The sequence below is a fragment of the Anser anser genome (assembly GCF_964211835.1).
Source record: "Anser anser genome assembly, chromosome: 4".
NCBI lineage: Eukaryota > Metazoa > Chordata > Aves > Anseriformes > Anatidae > Anser > Anser anser.
In genome coordinates this window covers 56,121,312-56,136,523 of record NC_139724.1, presented here as the reverse complement: position 1 = coordinate 56,136,523, position 15,212 = coordinate 56,121,312, and positions in this window count along the sequence as shown.

The window sequence follows — 15,212 nt, the reverse complement described above, 5'->3', positions numbered from 1 at the left end:
GAATAGAGCATCTCCTTAGTGAATAAAGCAAAAAAAAAAAAAAAAGATCTGGACTGTGGTAGGAAGTATTGCAGAATAGTTTTGTCTACAGAACTTGCCTCTTCTGAAGGCTTCTAACCCATCCAGCAGTGCCAGGAATTGCAGGAGACAGAAGTCAGAAACCAGTCTTTGGCTTTTAAAAAGCATTCTGAACTGCAGGGAAACGTGAATTCTTAGGAAACTCCACAGCTGTTGGATGATCTCACTGATATATTAATTGACTCCAATGTCATAATATATGTATTTAAATACTGGGAATACTGTATTATGGCTAGAGAAATGGTACAACTTCCCCACAGCATGTCATCTTAATATTAATGCCTGTTAAAGGCTCAAGGTTTAGATGAAAGTTCTGATTCATTTCAAGAGCACTGACATTGCATCAAACATTCCTGGATTAACTTACTGCTTCCCTAGAGGGTATTAGTACAGGACAAGAGCATGATGAATGTGTGAATAGTTCCTGAGACCCGCTTAAAAGCTCATAGTCAATCCTCCTAATGGATTTTAAAAGGGAAGAAAAGAAAAGAACAGTAATTTCACTTAAGATTATTGGCATTGCCTGTTCAAGGTGAATGAATGACAGCTTTCTGAGAGCAATACCATTGCATTTTTCTTTTCATTTTTTTTTTTTCCGCCAGCAATCTGATAAAACATAACCTTGAGACCAATCAATGGGAATTTACATTTCTATTCACAGGATAGTTATAGGAAATAGAGAAATCTCACATTGAAATGAAGTCACTGAAGTCACATCTCAGATTACACATATTCACCCTTCAGTGAAAAAACACCCAACAGTGATTACAGAATTCAATCAATTTATCAAGGAGGTTAGAAAAGGACTCAGTTAGAAACCTTTAAAAGATCTTCTGTTCATAGAGCATTACGTTGTGTAACACAATGACTTCCATCAGATAATGGACTTCACAAACATAACTGTGCTCCCTATAGTTTATTAAGGTGTAATCATTACTTAAAATTATTAGTTCTCATTCATTTTGTGTAGTTCATTTGTATTGTACATACTTAAAAATAATAATAACAAGAAGAAAGAAGAAAAGTTTGAAAATTTACAGATTTAATCATGGAATCAGTGAGTGAACCAATTGGTTTTGTATCTCTGTACTCTTCTCTGAAGATTAAGGCTTACACGAGGTGTTACTTACATAATAAATGGTCAAATTTTTTAGATATCTGATCAACAGGTAGTGCACTAATCAGGATCAATTCACTCCTGTCTCTGAGGGCATTTGAGCTAGCATCTCCTGGCTCAGGAATGAACTCTTCCAACCTCCTTCACCTTCTCTATGCTTCAGCATATAGCAAAGAACCATTCAATAAGCCAAAGGAAGTGGGTGTGTCTGGGTATTTTAGAGGTTGCAAGATATTCTTGGTTGAAGACCTAACAGTCTGGACATGAAGAGAAAGCCAATGGATGCTCCCTCACTTCTGTAACAAAGCAGTTATCAGGGCATTTCAGATCAGGAAAATGGACCCATGGGTTGAGGTAGTAAGTAGAATAATGTGTCTAGCCATCACTGCAGGCTCACATGAGCCTACTACCTCAAGCCTGCATTTGGAGAGAACACCAGCTCTGCAGTAGTACTCCCTGTTATTCAAAAGGACTCACTGCTGTTTTGCGGAGGATGTGGAAGAAAGGAATGTTCTGTTGCCACCTTTATTAATTTCTGCCTGCCTAGGTTCCAGTCTGTACATTGTGGCTCACTCCATCTTACATCCTTACAACCTAATATACATTTCAGTGTATATTAACAGAACAATCAGCCTAAAGAAAAGAAAAAAGAAAAAAAAAGTCAAGTTAATTGCTAACAAATGTCTTATAAAGATAAAATATATTGAAGAGCAAAAATTGACAAAAGCTCACAAAATCCAGGTCTGTTTGAAACAGGAATTTAATAAAAAATTGATACTGCTTTCAGTTCTTTTTTAATTAATTACAGTTTGAAAGCTTTTTAATTTGCTATTTTGGCCCAGGTAAACATAATTGTGATTGATTGATTGATTGGTTGATTTTAAGACAAAAAATACATCCTTTTTAAGCATATTCTGTGAGCACATATTTTGTTTCATATATTCTTTCTTTCTCTTTCAGATGAACTACTTTACTTTCATATCACCTTTGAGAAGGCCTAATTTCTTCAGCCTACAGGGATTTTCACCTAACCCCCATGTGAGACAGTCAGAAAACCCCCACTCCTACACTGTGAGTGTTGTGTGTGAATTTATTCTTCAGAAGCACTTAATATATATTTTTCCTATGCCAAAAATAAAGACTGACAATCCTATTTTAAGCAGAGAAGAGCTTATTTTATTTTTTTGCATTTTTTTCTGGAGGCTCTGTTGCATTCCTGTAGTTTCCTCATACCTGTATAAAGGCTTCTCTTTACTATTTATAGCTGCCAGCCCAGATAAAAGCTTTTTTCAAACATATTACTTCAATTACTTCAACTTAATAAATTTACTTCTATGCTGAGAAATGTAAAGGACTTTTACTATTTGCATTGTATTATACTGCATATTTTTCAAATCTGAAAAAAAAAAAAAAAAGTCAAGTACTTTAAGTATTTAATCTATGGAAGATACCTTTCCATAAGGACTTGCCTATGATATGTTACTCATTTCTAATCCCCAGCCAAGAACCTGATTTGGTTTTACTTTTGTCTGAATATAAATTATTAACATTAGTTATACTGAAATATGAATCTATGTGTTTATAAAGTTTTGTGTGTTCAAAGAATGAGTCTCAATATTTCTGTAGAGCTGTATTTTGTCTTTGTATTTGTGCCTCTGAGACTTTAATGTGTATATATTAAAGTTCAGTGTTAGGCAACTTGGCCTTGGAGGACTGGATGCTGTGGTTTAGATTTTGTTTTCCTTCTACCTCATTAAATTATTTTTTATCGTCATTCTTAAAATACACACTTTTTGTTATCAAAAAAATCCATCAAAATTTAACTAGAACACTGTACTTCCTACACATGTGGGTGAAAAGGGCAACTTCACTGATGACTATTTTAAACTAAAATTCTTTTGAACCAAAAAGAAAAAAAAAAAAAGGAAGAAGAAAAAGAAGTTCTTCAGCTTTAGCTCTGAAAGTAGTCCAAAAATAATGCTGATAACAAAATCCCAAATCCAGTACAACATCTTCTAAACATTTCATAAGTGCATCAGTGGGAAAAATAGCATCCTGTAGAGTGGAAGTTTCCAGGTAATACAAAATTATTTGGTTGAACATGTAATGCTTTTATGCACATAGCTTATTTGGAGCCATGATTCAGCATTTCTGATATTACAAATCTGTATCAAACTGATAGTCCTTTTTATTTCTCATAAACACTTTTTAAGGGCAGCATGATAGTGAAAGAGAGTTAAGCATACGCAGAGTGATAGAGTTCTCTCATCGCATTACTTCAAGCTGCTATGGTTTATCACCTTGCCTCAGAGAGCTTGCAAAATACAGCAAATCAAATCTGTTTTTAAATGCCTGTCTACTTCTGATTTGTTCCACAATTCAGGGGAAAAAAAATTCTGCCTGACATTTTATATTGCAGGCAAGGTGCCAAAAATAAAAACAATATGTATAGCAGGCAACACTTTGTGGTAGATAGTCAGGATATTTGAGAAGAAATCAGAAATGAGCAGCTATTATGTTATTGATTTGAACTCTCCAAATTTTGAATATGCATCGCATAGAAGACATTTATTTAAATACTGGTATTCTTGAGATGCCTGTCTGTCTGCTATGATTCTATTATATAGTAAAAGCAAACCATGGATTTCTGTTTATCTTGACGAAAAGTATGAATGACCCATAAAGGATAAAACTTTATTTTTTATCATGCAGGCAAATTGCATACCTACCCAACAACAAAGGTTTATTTGCAGTTGGAAAGAAGAAGAAGAAAAAAAAAAAAGTATAATCAGATCCATGCTTATACTGTTAAATTCTATATTGAAATTGCATTAGGATTTTTTCTCTTCTAGTGTGGGTACAAACCTCTTAAACCACATAATAGCAACATTCAAATACCTAAAAGGAGTATCACGAAGACAGAGCCAGGCAGGAGAATCCTAAGGTGCATCCTAAGACATTAAGATATTATAGACATAAATCGAAGCAAAAGGGATTGTGACTATATACAAGAAAAAACCTTTTTACCATGGGGACAATTAAGTAGTGGAGCAGCCTGCCCAGAAGGGTTGTGGAGTTTCCAGCACTGGAGGCTTTCAAGACACAACTGAATTGGCCCTAAGTAACCTAGTCTGAGCTCACAGCTGGCCCTGCTCTGAGCAGGACTACAGCCCTACTGAGATCCCTTCCTATGAATTTTTCTAAGATCCCATGAAGTTATTGGAAGAACTCAACATCATGGCCTCATCATAGACTACTCACACATTCTAAACCATAGTTGTGTCCACTGAAAATACCCATTACTTTCAAGTGAACCAAGGGATTAAAATGCACCATAAATCACATTTGAGCTGAGGTACTTCCATGGCCTCTGAAAAGTGCAGCATTTTTCAGAGCTATCACTCAAGTTTGTGTTAGCCACCTCCCCCACCAAAGTACAAGGATGTATAAGAATGGAGTGGAAAAGTAATGAACAATAAGAAACAAAGGAAAATCTAGATTAGGAGTTCACATGGATAAACAGAGTACTAGCTATATTACCTTTAGTGAACCTAATTTTGATCAGTCTTCCAAAATTGTCTTTTAATTTTGAGAGAGAAACTAGAAAATATATGTTGAGGTTGTAATCCTGTAGCCCCGTAGCACAACATTGCCATTGGTAAGCACAGGCCACAGGCTACCAAGTCTACAAGGACTTAGGAGTGAAACTTGTCAAGCTTGCTTGGTCAAAAATTGTCTAGACTCATCTGAAGCTTTACTTTTACTTGGTTTAGCTCTACCAGACTTTTTTTTTTTTTTTTTTTTTTTTTTTAATGAACAGGTGTCTATATCTTTTGCTATATTCATTTAAATTTCAATGGTACAACCATGGTTTTCACACAGACAATAACAAATTGCTATTCTGTGTAGAATGAGTTATTTTTTTGATTGCAATGTAATATTGCAGTGTGCAGAAATACTGGCCTGGTAGAGAGTGGACAGTAGAGAAAGGAAGAAGCTATCATCACTACATCCCTCCCAGCAAAGGCCGCACTGCTAATGACTGTGTACTCCCCTTTCACCTGACTGAAATCGACCTTAGGATCCAGGTGCTCATAACACCAGAACCAGGAGTACATACTACCATGTGTATGTGTGTATAACAGTTTTAACTGGATTACTAAGACTTTTTCTTTCCATTAGCATTTTTTCTTTTTCTTCTTCCTTCTTTTCTTCCTCTTTTTTTTTTTTTGTAATAATTAAATATGGACTAATGATGATTTTTGATTAAACTGTTAAGATTTCAATTATACTAATAATAATTTTGTGGCTTTATATATGTGTTTCCTTTTTGCCTGTAACAGGATTTTGAGTATAACGAGTTACATAAGTATCTATTGAATTCTTAGCAGTAGTTAAACCAGAAGCAGCTTAGTTATTCTGTATGCAAAGCAAATTCAGTGCAATGATTAGTACAGCTTTCATCTTATTCCAATAACTATGAATTAGAGATAAAAAAATCATATCCCAGTTGAAGGAATGTTTTGTTCCTCCAGTTCCTCTGCAGATAAATGTGATTTTATTCAGTTGACCTCCAATGTTTTTGCAATGAAACTGTGATTAATATGCTGTGCATATCATTTTAACTTGCTCTGAAAACGAACCAGTGTATAGTTAAACAGTCTTTCATCTATGCCTTCATCACTGTGCTAGTGAAACTTTAGTCAGTTACTAGAAATAACCTGGGACCCATAATTGTATTTTATGAATATGAACAGAGATTAGTCTATTTTTTACTGTACTACCTATGAAAATGAACCATAATAAATAATAAATACTTTACACATTTTCTACTTTGGATTATGAATTCAATTTGATTAAAATATAACATGTATATAGGCATTTTTCAACAGTGAAATAATAATTAATGTAAGTAATATATAGCTGCTAACTACAAGGATTATATATATATTTTTTAATTTAAGATATACCCATGAGCAAAATCATAAAACAAGAAAGTGTTAAACTGATTTCCTGAACCTATGATTTTAATTTGCTGCATTGAAGCTGTTCTACTTTACATTCAGTTTTTGTGATAGGTGAGAAAGAATACAACTTTTTCCACCAAGTTTTAAGATAGAATTTAAAGCACAGAATTTTCTGGGAAGAAAACAGCTTAGGAGTTCTCTCTTTCAATGATAGGGATGTCTCTGTACTCAGGTCTTTCTCAAAGATCTTCTCATAGAACTGCTCTGATCTTTGCTACATAAGGTTTCTGAATGAGGAAAGCAGCACAGACATTGTGCAAGCAAACAAGAAAACATTTCCTTTATACTGTTATAAACATCAGTGTGGGCATCCTGAGGCTGTTCTACAGTTACTTCTTTACCAGTTTTATTTTCCAGCTAGTATTCAGTAGCCAGTTGGGCTTGTATCTCGGAGATCTCTTTGTGGATTTTCTACCACCATCACAAGTCTATTGAAGAGCAATTTCAAAAATTGTTTATTTATATGTAATGTCTTCCAACATAATGAAGTAGAACACCGAAAACTCCATTAACTCCTCCATCTTCCATAAATGTGGTGGGACAAGGGTAGGAGAAGAGTTAATTATTAGTACTGTGTTCTACTCAGGAAAGTATGAATTGAAAGAAGTTTACACAGACATCATGTATACATTTTTTCAAGCACATTCTCATTTTACATTGACAGTACAGAAAAACAGAATTTAAAGCTTTTTTTTTTTTTACTTCCACATTTAAAGTTATACTAATTAAATGCTAGAACAAGTTATTGAGATTACATATGGTCTACTACCAAAACAATTTGAAATCTGAAATAAGATGGTACACAAGTTTTTAAAAGACACGTCGATGTAAATTCTCTACTCAGCAGTATGTAGAGTGTAAAAACAGTAATAAAACAATAACAACCACCATTTTTGTTAGCCATGAAGTTTCTGATGCTCATCATGTTCTAACTTAAACATCCTTCACAAACCTCCCAAAGACTAACCTCTTCATTCACTGACAATATCTTCCAAGAACATATGAAAAGAAAAGACATACTGGTTTAGATCAATGTTTTTTATCCTGCCTCTGACAGCAGCAATAGGACACTCATAACACAGGAGCCTGACCTCTATCATTTCCTTCATATCCTCTAGCAGCCATAATCATTTGGGATGTTAGAGGGTACATTCCTACATATTCAGTTTAGTAACCCTTGATTATGGATCTGTTGTCTGTGAAAGTGCAACCCCATTTCATATATCTTGATGATAACCCTTGGTATCCAAATGCAAATAATTTCCCTCTATTTGAGGTGCTAAATATTACTCCCCTTTCTGACACCTCTGGATTTTTTTCTAACTTTATTCTTCTGCTAATTTTCAAACTTTCCCTTCTTCAAAAGGCTCCTTGAATGCAGTCCTACATTTCTGCTCTGTATTCTGTAGCAAATAAGACAAGTATGAAACCCACAGTCAAGGTACAAACAATAACGTAGATGATGACTGTATAAATATCTGACAAACTTCTGGCAAAATTGTCTTCAGAGATCCCTCACACAAAAATCCCCAAATCATGACTGCATAGATATTCTTAAACTCCACAAAAACTTCTTCCTGGTCTCAATAAAAATAAATAAATAAATAAATAAAAACAATCAAACAAACTATTTTATTTTCACTTCCATCCTAAACACTACATTTTTTTTTTTTTTGAAATACCCATGTTTCTTTCTTTCTTCTTTTTTTTTTTTTTTTTTTTTAAGGAAAGGAATTTGAAGTGTTAGATCTCCTCTGAGGATGCCATTCTCAGCAAAGGGAAATTCATAATGAATGTTCATTAATGTTCTTTATCAGTTCATTAAGGCTGCTTGTGCACTATGTTTATGAACATCTTTGATAAACATTTGGATTTGTTGTGCATGAACTGCTGATGAATAGTCATTAAACTGTCCCTAAGTTTATTCATTATGAGTGCTTATTAATTTCTCATGAATTATTATAAAATTCAAACTGCTCTAGGAGTCATCCATAAAAAAGAACAATCTTTCACAGTATGTATTACTTATTAGAAATAAATGAAAAATATAAAACTATTTCTAATGATTAATGTACTTCTAATTATTAATTTCTAATGATTAATGTACTTATTTCTAATGAAAACGTACTCTGTTCTTCAACTTAAATCTAAGGATATTTCAGAGTACTACTGAAAACTACATTATAGTTTGGAAATACATCTAACAGCTAAATTTGATCCATATTGCTGCAGAGTAACACTAAATTTCTTGAGTATGTGTGTAAGGATATCCAGATTTATCTAGCATGTTGAATATCTCTCTTCTCCATATAAGGGGAATTCTTTCTTTTCTGAGCAGAAGTAACACACACTCTTTGCACTTTTGTATTACCTAAATAGTAAGTAAAGCAAAACCTTGTGCTCAAAAAAAAAATAAAAAAATAAAAAAATAAAAAATAAAAATCCAAACACATCAGAATTACAGCAGTGTATGCAATTTTAATTTCCTTGTCCTGTGCATACTGTCACTGTTCAATCACATCATTTTTTTTCCTATTTCTATAGCCTCCAGAGTCTAGTGGTGTTATATTACTTTGACTGTAAGGCAGATCAGAAATTTGTGAATTAGATTTATATTATTTAATTTGTATAGTGGTAATAATTTTATCCTTGCAAAGCCTTATGCTGTCACAGATACATCTATGGCTAGCACCTGGATAGCTCAGATATAGATAAATTAAGGCTAGCACCTGGATAGTTCAGATATAGATAACTTAAGGCTAGTTCAGTTAAGTCTATACTATATGGTATGTGTAGTCATCTCCACTGCACTGCCAGCACAACCATTATAAAGCTGTTTTCATTAAAAATTTATTTTATTAACCAAAAAAAATGAATATTGAAGGTTTGTTCGATTTTCATTAATAAACTGTCTTCCACCCTGATTCTGATTTTTGGTTTTGACTGGTTATTGTAACAAAGAATATTTTTCACAAATGTTATGAACAGACCTTCTGTACTGTTTCTATTCAGGGAAAGAAAGAAGTAATGAAAAGACTGCAAGTAAAAGAACGTAGTATCTCACTGTATCAGTCTCACAGCAACAGCTGCAACTGGAAAGAAGTCAGGTAGGCTACTCATGATAAATGCTATAAAAAGGCCAAAAAGGTCAAAAAGATGTGCTAGTGAATACTAAATAAATGTTCACACATTGTAGTTTCTGAATAACTGGGCAGTAGCAAGAGATATGACTTGCAGAACAAAGAACACAATCAACATAAAGGGATCACAAACAGATAATTTAAAAAAAAAAAAAAAAGCTGAAGTTTGATGAAATTCTCTGTAATAAAACACTAACTGAGATGAAATCCTTTAGGCTTCACTGTCATTATATTAGTTCTACAATCCAGTATTTCTTCTGACTTCAATAATAACTTCTAATCTCCAGCAATATATTTGTGTAAGTAAATACTATCTACACTAATAAATATTCAGCCATTCAGAAATGTCATTGTTTTCTATTCCTCAATAGACTATTCTGAAGTCTACAAAAAAAAGTCATTATAAAACTAGCAGTTAGTATTCCCTTTCCTCCCTTTAAGGAGCCTACTCATTCACATAGAAAGGATGTAGAGCATGTGAGACAGGCTCTCTCATGACACATACAGGGCCACACACATCTCAAATCTTATACACAGAATGTGCATTACACAGACATTCAAAATCACTTGTAAAGCTGTACATCCATTGGAGTTTCACTAGATTAATGTAAATGAGAAGGAACTCAAACATAGTGTATTGGGGAGGATTCAATCAAATTCCTTCTCTTTCCCTTATATGCTATTTTGTAGCCTTTTTCTTTTTGGAGAAATTATCTTTTTTATCGGGAGTCTGAATTTTATTATTATTATTTTTTTCCACACAGTGACTTCACCTCTTTCCTCTTTTATTTTTCCAAAACCTAAATCAAAAACTCAAGGCTTTGAATCCACTCCTTCAAATCCAACACAATTAATAACCTTAATAAAAATTTGCAAACAGTATATTCATTAATAGTCTGTAGCTGAGACCATGCTAGGAAATTGAGTTAGGCATATGAAAACTAATAAGCTTATCAGCAATAGCGTTTCTGTAAAGAGAAAGATGACTTACTTCTCAGTTTCTATTCAGTTGCAAAAGCTCTGAATGGGGAAAGAAAGACAAGGACCTGCCAAGCAACCAGGGCAGTTGACAAAGGAGCACACATTAACATCCTACTTCAGTATTTAAGACATGAGGTTTTAGTAAGCCACCTATCTAACAGGATCTTGCAAACAATTCTGTAAGGGGACAGTCCCTGCTCACATTTTCTCCCCAGAAGTGTAATAAAGCAAAAAGAAAATTATAATAATTTTACTGAAAAGTTCAGTTCTAATACCTGAACACCTATTTCAGCATATGTTTAACTTCAAAAACTAAAAACATGTTGTTTGCAAAGCCTCCTTTAATAATCTAAAAGCTTTACAGCAGTTCAACATCTACTCCATAATATAGAAAAAAGGGGTATTTTCTCTCAATATTTGAAGTGAAAGTTCCCCTAATGTTAACAGGAGTTAAGCTTGTACATTAAAAGGCAGCATGAGCTAAAGCTACTTAATTTAATAAATTAAGCACTTTTGTCATTATTTAATTATCTAAGAGTAATCAAAATTGATAATTGCATTTTCATAGATAAGGAAGTAATTCAAGAAATAAGGCTGATTGAGCAAGACTACCTCATAGATTCTTTTTCTGGAATAAGCTAATTTGATAAGTAACATTTGCCAGAGCAAATCATTAAAATGTACACATGTGGAAGTGGTAACTGTAAATTAAAGTTGTGAAAAAAAGACAACCAATCAGATAAAATACTCGGAAAGAAAAAGAATAGTACAACTTTTTAACCCTTGAAGAGTTACTTAGAAAGATGCAAGTCCTTTTAGATGTGTGGGTGCTATTTTCCCTGTATTATAAATTAACTTTCACATTGGCTGCTACTTACTTTATTAGAGGCAGAATAGCTAATAGCTCTTCCATATTTATCTGACACTTTTTATATGAAATGTTTTTTCAGGCGCTGGGAGTTTTTACAAAGGTTGGTTTTCAGTATTATTGCAGGCACAGGGAGGATTTGTCTGACACAGGCTGGAATTTGAAATGTTTCCAACACCTTCCACATTGGTTTAGGGAAAATAAAATACTGGGATTTAGAGACACATTAGAGTTTTGAGCCTGAATGCATGGTTTATCTATATTGATAGTGTTTAGTCCAGAACTGTAGTGAAAATTCTGCCATATGTCTTTTAATGATCTAGGCAGAACTTGAGATAACAGACTTTCTTGTCTGTATTTTCAGGTCCTTCCTGTTCTACCGAGGAGAAAACAGAATGTCGTCTTTCTGGATCACAAGCTGGCCACAGGGTACGGAAATGGAAATGGGGGCAGGGGAAGATGGAGCTGGCATGTGGAATTTAAAAGAGACTGTCAGCAGGGCAAGGAAAGGATTAAGGAGACAAAGGCAAAATGTTTCTACTTTAAATAAGTTAAAAAGTGGTGTACTTGCATTTGTAAAAGCACCTTCTTGTACAGGCAAGGGTGATACAATGCATTGCTTTCATTTGCTTGTGTCAAAAGTATGCATTGTCTACCAGAAATCTAAACCTTATGAAGTCAATACATTCCCATGAAATTGACTTTTTATCCTCTTGGTATGATTTGTAAAAAACTACACTTAGCAAAAATTGCTGAGACGTGTACTCTGAGAGATCTGAAAATATCAGAAATACCTTCCGTACAGTAAAAACTGATTTTTCCTTATCTGAATTAGTGACTATTCAGTTTGCCCACGCCTTTTTGTTATCCATTTTACTCTTCAGCTACAGGCACTAAACATTCTCCAAATACTGATGGAATTTAGAATTGTCTCCTTTTCCATTATATTTCTAATCCTCCATCCTAAGAGATGTTGAGCCCCACACATGCACTCTGTAACACATAAAGCCAAATTAGGGTTTAGAAAGGAAAGGAAAGGAAAAACAAAACAAAACAAAACTGTTAGGAGAGATAGACTGCCCAACTGGGAGGATTCTAGGAGTAATGAAACTTTGGAAGTTCAGCAGTAGGCCTTTTGGTGGAAGGGGCTGGGTGTAATAATCTTGACTGCTCAGAGATATCTTCTTGGGATCACAGTAGAGAGGCATTGCTAAAGAAGTGTCTCTTTATCCTCCATGACAGCACTCAGAAAAGTCCAGAGCTACACCCCAACTCACACTTTTCACCCTCAGTTCTGGAGGGGCAGCCCTAACAGAGTCCATTGTAAAGCACGATTGCACTATGTAGGAGTTTGTACAAACACATAAAGAAAAAAAACATTCCTGGCATCAAAGAACAATAGTAGCTCTGTTGTTAATAGTGTGGGAATAGAAATGTTGTTTTTGCAGTGTTACATTGTTTAGAAGGAAGGAATGTGGTATTGAGATATGCTTACAGTGATAAGAAAGCTCAGCAGGTGACCTCGTAAAATGCAGACAACCAGACTCCTTAGAGCAATCAGGTGAAAATCATTATGTTAAGTCAAGCCAGATAAGGGGAGAAAACATTATCATCTCAAAAACAGGCCGGAAACTGAAGGCCAGGCATTGTCTGTGAAGCATCAGATAGATTGTGAATCTGGATTACCCACTCCAGTGGGGAAACAGGGTAGGGTCCTGTCATCAAAAAGTATATAAACTGTGTTTTGGAACTAGTAGGTGCGCTCTCCTGCTTGTGGGGCGCCCGCCATTGCAATCGCGAATAAATTACTATTTCACTGAGATCCTCGCCTGAGCCTAAGTTATTGGCTACGGAGTGTGTCTCACAATAGCATCATCTTTAGTTATTTTCCAGTCTGAAATTAATTTTTCTCTCCCTCAATGTTTGCCTCCAAGTTTTAAGAGTTCACTCCTCAGAAACCACAATTCTGGTCTTATCCCACAACTGACAGCACAGTATAAGAAGGCAAACATCTAGAAAATTATCTGGATGGCAGAAAGGACAATTTCTTTTGTCCTTTTTCTTTTTGAATGGGAGATTATCTGAGTGACCAAACACAGATAACATCATCCACACTGGCAGGAATACAAATGCAGACACTGCTGTGATTTACTTAAAAAAAACTGTTGACTCACTTCAGGTAGCAGGTCATCCAGCTGAGATGAGAACAGATAAAATTAGCCATCAACTATTATCTCAAGGATGAATGGACTCATGCACAAGGAGTGAAGTGAGTTCCTCTGCCCCTCCCCTGCCCCCCCTACCCCCTCATTGTTTAGATTTATGAATAAACAAAACTCTGAAGTCAGATTACATTAGTTTTTGAACAGCAAATAAATTTGTATGAAAACCTTTCAAATAAGCAGCTTGCTTATATAAAATTGATATTTTTTCTAAGATTTTGCATCTACTAGCAGTAGGAAATTTATTGTCCTAATTACTCTTTATAATGAAATATTAAGCCCTCCTCAAACTCTCTACATAATCTGATTCAATTGACAATATGTCAACCATCTATATCAGAACTGAACTAAATTAGTAATAAAATAACTGTTCCACAATTCATCTCTATCGTTTAGAGTAAGAGAAAGCATTAATATTCCCCAGCAATTTGAAGAAAACTATTACTCCTGCTTCCAGATCTGGAATGTGTCTAGTTCTAGAACAGATTAATTCTGATTCAGTACACAGAGCAAGTTCATATCCAGTGCAATATGCTCAAACTTTCACTCTAGGAGTCTGAATGTAGGTGTTCAGACTTTTCAGACAGGCTGCTCTTCAAGATGCCCAATCCACTACTGGTCCAAACCAATCTGGATTTCTCTCCATCACTGTGCTGCTAGTTAAGCTTAACTGAGCAGTCAAGAATCAAAGATAACTGCTTCAAGAACTAAAAGGGAGCCCTGGAATACATGGAACTTACCACATCCCACAACTGGGAACATGGGATACCTGAACTTCCCACAAATGGTATCAGCTTAACTACCCACTTTCTAAATCAGCCACAAAGACCTGTATTCACTTGTCTACTCCAACAATGTTCTGTTATCTGCTATGTGATTTCATATCTGATACTGTCAGTTAAGCATGAGGAAGATGTGGGAAAAACAAAGAAAGAAATTTAGAGTGGAAAAGAAACAACAGGATGTAACTTACCGGGATCTGTTACAAAAAGTAGGGACATGAAGACAGATTGGCACTAGAGATTAGGTGAACTCAGGCTTCTAAAACTATGTACAAAGTGACTGGTGGGTCAGAGATATCATGTATCAGAAAACAACTTTTAAAATGGTAGGATTTCCTGATTCTGATCCTTGTCCCAGATACTTTGGATGTCAAGTTCTGTGAAAGGAGGATAAAAACAAGTACAATTCTAAGATATTTTCTGTTAATATACAAAAATAGTCTTCTGGTATTACTCTGCTAATTCCAACCACAACAAAGCCAACACAGCCATAAAGCAAGGTGGACTGACATCAAGAATGTAAGCTGTAATGACAGATACTTCTCCAGCCTGCTTTTGTACCCCAGGGTGTCTGTCTCTCTTCATCCTTTCATCTCAATGAAAAATGGTGAAATTTCTTTAGGGTAGGAATTGTCACAAATATCGATTCCCTGATCTCTGTGGACCCATAAGATGGGTTCTAATTTCTACTGAAGAAACTATTCAGTTGGTGAAAGTCAAGAGGGGACAGTCATCTCAATTCTCAGTAACTGCCCCATTTTCCATTAAATGTGTAATTGTACAATAAAATGAAAATACTCTTCTTATTTTTGGTCTGACTATCCCAATGATTTCCACGACAGTAGAGACACTGTTCTCACATCTCTATATTTAAGTCCAATTCTCAAGTCATTCCTTTCTCCTCAAGTAGATATTGAGGCAAGCTGTCAATTAAAGATTTCTAGTAGAAGACTCCTAACTTCAGTATCAAACTTTTTCTGCTGATGCAAAGGACTTA